The sequence below is a fragment of the Frieseomelitta varia genome, unplaced genomic scaffold, assembly GCF_011392965.1.
Source record: "Frieseomelitta varia isolate USP_RPSP 00005682 unplaced genomic scaffold, Fvar_1.2 scaffold_567, whole genome shotgun sequence".
Taxonomy (NCBI): Eukaryota; Metazoa; Arthropoda; class Insecta; order Hymenoptera; family Apidae; genus Frieseomelitta; species Frieseomelitta varia.
Window position 1 is genome coordinate 148161 of NW_025110331.1, and position 5373 is coordinate 153533.

Here is a 5373-nt window from a genome sequence, read left to right on the forward strand (position 1 = left end):
ATTGTGACATATTGTATGATTTGCATTCGTATATAATGTATGATTGTACGTAATGTGTGCAATTTATGATTGTATGTGATGTATGATTGTACGTAATGTGTGCAATTTGTGGTTGTATGTGATGGATGTGATGTATGATTGTACGCAATGTATGTAACGTATGATTGTATGCAATGTATGTAACGTATGATCGTATGTAATGTATGTAATGTATGATTGTATGATTGTATGTATTGTATGATTGTTAACGCGATCGTTGTTCGGAAGACAGAATTCCATAGTTCAATTTCATACATGCGCTTTAGAGTTAAGATTTAGACTTAAGCTTGAGACTGAACTGTGGAACGTCTGTCTCTTTTGTTCGTAACCCCGGGCAAAGTTGAACAAAATCTCGGCATTTCTTAAGAATGCCGAGTTATTTGAATGTAATGGAGGGTGGTTGGGATTAAGGCCCGGGCGGGTCTCGTGCGTAGTCACCTCCTCGTGGTGAGACCTGGTAATTGATATCTCTTTACAAACACTAAAGTGTTACAAACTTTAATATTTGTAAAACGATATCAAGCTAAGAACTACGCAACCTACAGTTCAGTTTAGGTCGTGAAAATTTCTTTTCATTCTTTATTTCACGGTCTAAACTGAACTGTAGGGGCAATATAGTGTTGATAAGTAAACTATTGGGCCCCCAGCGGACCACCGATGGACGACGAGGGATATCGCAAGGACATCGTGGGACGACGAGGGATCTCGCAGGGACATCGTGGGATGCGTGCGTCTTAGCTTTAAGTTAATTAGGAGATTGTTGATATTTGTAAATTCACTGTGAGCGCATTCTGTACATACAAAGACACGTTTATTTAATTTGAAACGAAATTAGGACATCTTCTCTCTGCTCTTTTTTCATTCGTTGTTACTGTTGTTACTGACACTGCACTAAAGTAGATTTTCCAACTTTCGTTGTCAGTGTGTCAAGTCGGGGAACTGCAATCTCGTCCGAAAGGACAAGGTTGGTTCTTGTAGTCTAGCGTCCTTTCTAATTCGGCTTCACTGGTTCAGAAGAACCCCGTTGGGGCACAGACTACTTGCCTCTGTAAATGCTCGAACCCCGATTTGGCACACTGACAAATCGCGGTTTCATTTCGCGTTATATCTCTTACAAAGCACGATATTGAAATGTGTCAATAGTTTCGTTTCCCTAATTTCATTTCAATGTTTACTAAACGTGTCTTCGATACAAATTGTGCTGGTAGGGCTGCGAATTATTGTAGAATTATTGTGTAGCGTGAAAGTTAGATAAGTACGTATGTTAGTATGAAATGCTGCGAGTGAATGAGAAATATTGTTTGATTTTCACTTGTATGGATTGTATGAACTGTATGAATTGTATGAATTGTATGATCTGTAGGAATTGTATGATCTGTAAGAATTGTATGATCTGTATGAATTGTATGAATTGTATGCATTGTATGTAATGTATGATTGCATTATTTTATGTATTGTATATATTGTATGATTTTATGTATTATATGATTGTGTGACAGATGAACATATTGTTAAAGCGATCGTTGTTTCGGAATAGGAGTTCCATCATTCAGTCTCATACTGGAAGTTTTACAAGTCTTCTTGTTTTTTTAACTTTTCCTTTGAAAGTATTATCTTTTCTGTTTCTCTTGACTTTTCCTCTAAAAGTATCTTTTCATTTATCAATTGAGCCTGTATACTTTTTTCTTCGTTAGCTTTATTCTCCATCACATTTTTCTATTGTACTTGTTGATCTTCTGTCTATTTTTCCATTTGTTCTTCCATTTTCAATTTCATTATTTTTCGAATTTACTTACATTTAATGCCTCTTGCCATTTTTGTTTTTCTGCGTTCAGTTTCCTTCCAAATTCAATTCGTTCGTTCTCTAATTTCTATAACAATTTGACATATATATGTTTTATATATTGCTTATTTTCTTCTCCAACACTGTTTTCAAATTTTGTGCTACTGGTCCGTTAACCACTTCGTTATATGTGTTTGAGAGGACGTAGTAATCATCGTACCTGTCAGTCAATTTTATTGGTGTTGTCCCTCTTCTTACTATCTGATTCGTGGTGTCTTGATGATTTCCTCTGGTGTTGTTAAGATTTCAGGCTCTTCTGGAACTTGTATGTTTTCTATTTTTTCTGGGTCCTGAATATTCTCTTGTACGTTGTTTTGTATATTGATTAGGACCTTTGTTATCTTTATTTTGTTCTTACATCCTTTGTTACCAAGGGGCTTGTTTTATTCGATTTTACTGTGTCTATCAAGCACAGTCCAACTCTTTTTTCCTCTTGTTTTTTCCTTAACCGCTACATTCTATCTCCTTTTTACGTAACTCCGGGCCAAGTAGAATAAAAACTCGGTATTCACATTAAGTTGAATTCCGAGTTGCTTGTATGTAATGGAGAGTGTATGGGATTAGGGTTCAAGGCGGGTCTCGTGCGTAGACCTCCTCGTGGTGAGACCTGGTAATTGATATCGGTTTACAAACATTAAAGTTTGTAAAACAATATCAAGCTAAGAACTACGCAACCTACAGTTCAGTTTAGATCGTGCAAATTTCTTTCCATTCTTTATTTCACGATCTGAACTGAACTGTAGGGACAATTAGTTGATAAGTGAATTTACCAAAACAAAGTGTGTTTACACCAAAAAAATGTAATTAAACATTTGAAGCAAAATTTCAATTCCGACTGGAAATTTTTGAAAATTTTTCAAAACAAAGAATGTTTACACCAAAAAAATGTAAGTAAACACTGAGAACCAAAACAAACAATCAACAAAATGTAAATAAACATTGGGAACCAAAATAAACAGACCAATGTTTGCAAACAAAGCAAAATTTCAAGGTTTTCGAAATTCCGATTGCAAATTTCTGAAAATTTTTGGAAACAAAATGTGTTGACATCAAAAAAATGTAAATAAACATTGGAAACCAAAACAAACAATCAAAAAAATGTAAATAAACATTGGAAACCAAAATAAACAATCCAGTGTTTGCAAACAAAGCGAAATTCCAAGGTTTTCGAATTCCGATTGCAAGTATACTTACCTATACTTACCCAGTATCTATGAATTATCCACAAGTGTTAGAAATGATTTCATAATAATTCACTTAGAACTAAGTTAACATACGAATACTTACCCATATTTACCTAGTATGAACTGTCCACACGCATTGTAGAACATTACATTGCATAATAAATTACTTAATAAACTATAGCACTTGAAATATATATATATATATATTCATATGTATATCAAAAACGTTAAAATTTCGCTTTCTTTGCAAACACTGGTCTGTTTATTTTGGTTCCCAATGTTTATTTACATTTTTTTGATGTCAACACATTTTGTTTTCAAAAATTTTTGGAAATTTACAATCGGGATTTCGAAAACTTAGAAATTTCTCTTTGTTTGCAAACATTGGTCTGTTTAATTTGGTTTCCAATGTTTATTTACATTTTTTTGACTGTTTGTTTTGGTTTCCAATGTTTATTTACATTTTTTTGATGTCAACACAATTTGTTTTCGAAAATTTTTCGAAATTTGCAATCGGAATTTCGAAAACTTTGAAATTTCGCTTTGTTTGCAAACACTGGTCTGTTTATTTTGATTTCCAATGTTTATTTACATTTTTTTGATTGTTTGTTTTGGTTTCCAATGTTTATTTACATTTTTTTATGTCAACACACTTTGTTTTCAAAAATTTTTGGAAATTTGCAATCAGAATTTCGAAAACTTTGAAATTTCGCTTTGTTTGCAAACACTGGTCTGTTTATTTTGGTTCCCAATGTTTATTTACATTTTTTTGATGTCAAATACACTATGTTTTCAAAAATTTTCGGAAATTAGCAAGTGGAATTTCGAAAACTATGAACATAATTCTTTGAAATGTCTCATTCGTATTGCCGGTGAATTTGAAGATTAATCACTTCCTCATAGATTTCGACGATCTCTAAATATTATTTATATGTTAATTATTTATAATGTGAAAATAATTTAAATAAATATTATTCATAATATAAATAATAGTAATAATTTGAAAATTTAGTGCTGCGGTGTAAAATCTGCCTGAATCGGTACGATAGAATGTGACACAAAAATGATAAGGAGGTCTTGAGACCCTCCAATCGTGAGCCTATTGCAATAATAATAATAAAGCTCGACATCTCTACTTTCTAATAAAGTCACGTGAATGATGACTACGTCATTTAATTTCCTAACACCTTATATATAAAATTCAGCATTCAGCATTAAATTAAATAAAAATATTTAGGCACATGGGTACAGTTTATGATATTATATATTAATAATAATCATAATAATCTTTATGTATTTAAATACATATTTTCTATAAATTGGTTACGCATTATATATCTATATATAGTATTTATTTTATTGTATTATATTAAATAATATATTACTATTTACGAAAACAATTTCCCTTAATAATGGTTTTAAATATGTACCTAATTTTTTAAATCTCTACATTTCAATTGTACTACCTGTAACGAATTTTGAATTTAAAAAAAATAAATTTATAAAAGTAAAATTGATAATCGATGAAAGTAAATCTATCTATATGAATCGGAATATTTTCTATTTTTCTGTAATAAAAGTTAACCATATCGAAGATATAAATGTATCGTCTGTATTTTTAACTTTTATCAAGCAACATTAAAATAAATAATATATATATATATATATTTAGTACAAAGGAAAATATTTTTATTTGTAAACGAAACGAATTTTATTTTCTTTTATGCATTAAATTAATAATAATTTATTCTACAATATCATTTTTCTTCCGATTTTCATTAATTTTGTGCCTTTTAGCATTTTTATCTTAAAAGCTTTTTTAATATATTCAAATATTCCATTATTCTTAAATTTTCTCAAAAAGAAATAAATTGTTAATTAATGTTTTTTTAGAAACAAAGTTTATTTTAGTTTTTTATTCGATACATTTAATATTTGTCATTCCAATTGTTGAAAATTAATTTTGACGAAGAACATTATTTTTATATTTGCATCTGTATATGCATTTATATTTATGTTAAGAAAAAAGTAATAGCAATCAACAGTATTAAAAGCTAAAAATAAAAGTTTGATATACAAAATATTTTGTATAATATTTTATATTCATTAATATTTTATAAATATTTTATATTTAAATAGTTTAATATAGTAATTGGTGCATTAGTCCTAATGGAATTATATATCAACTCTGTTAGAAGGAAACATTATCTCAAATTCCATTGACTATAATTGCAATTACTTGTACGTATTTGGTTTTTTCATCTAAAACTAAACTTATCACAATTACGGTTACTTGATTGTTGATAG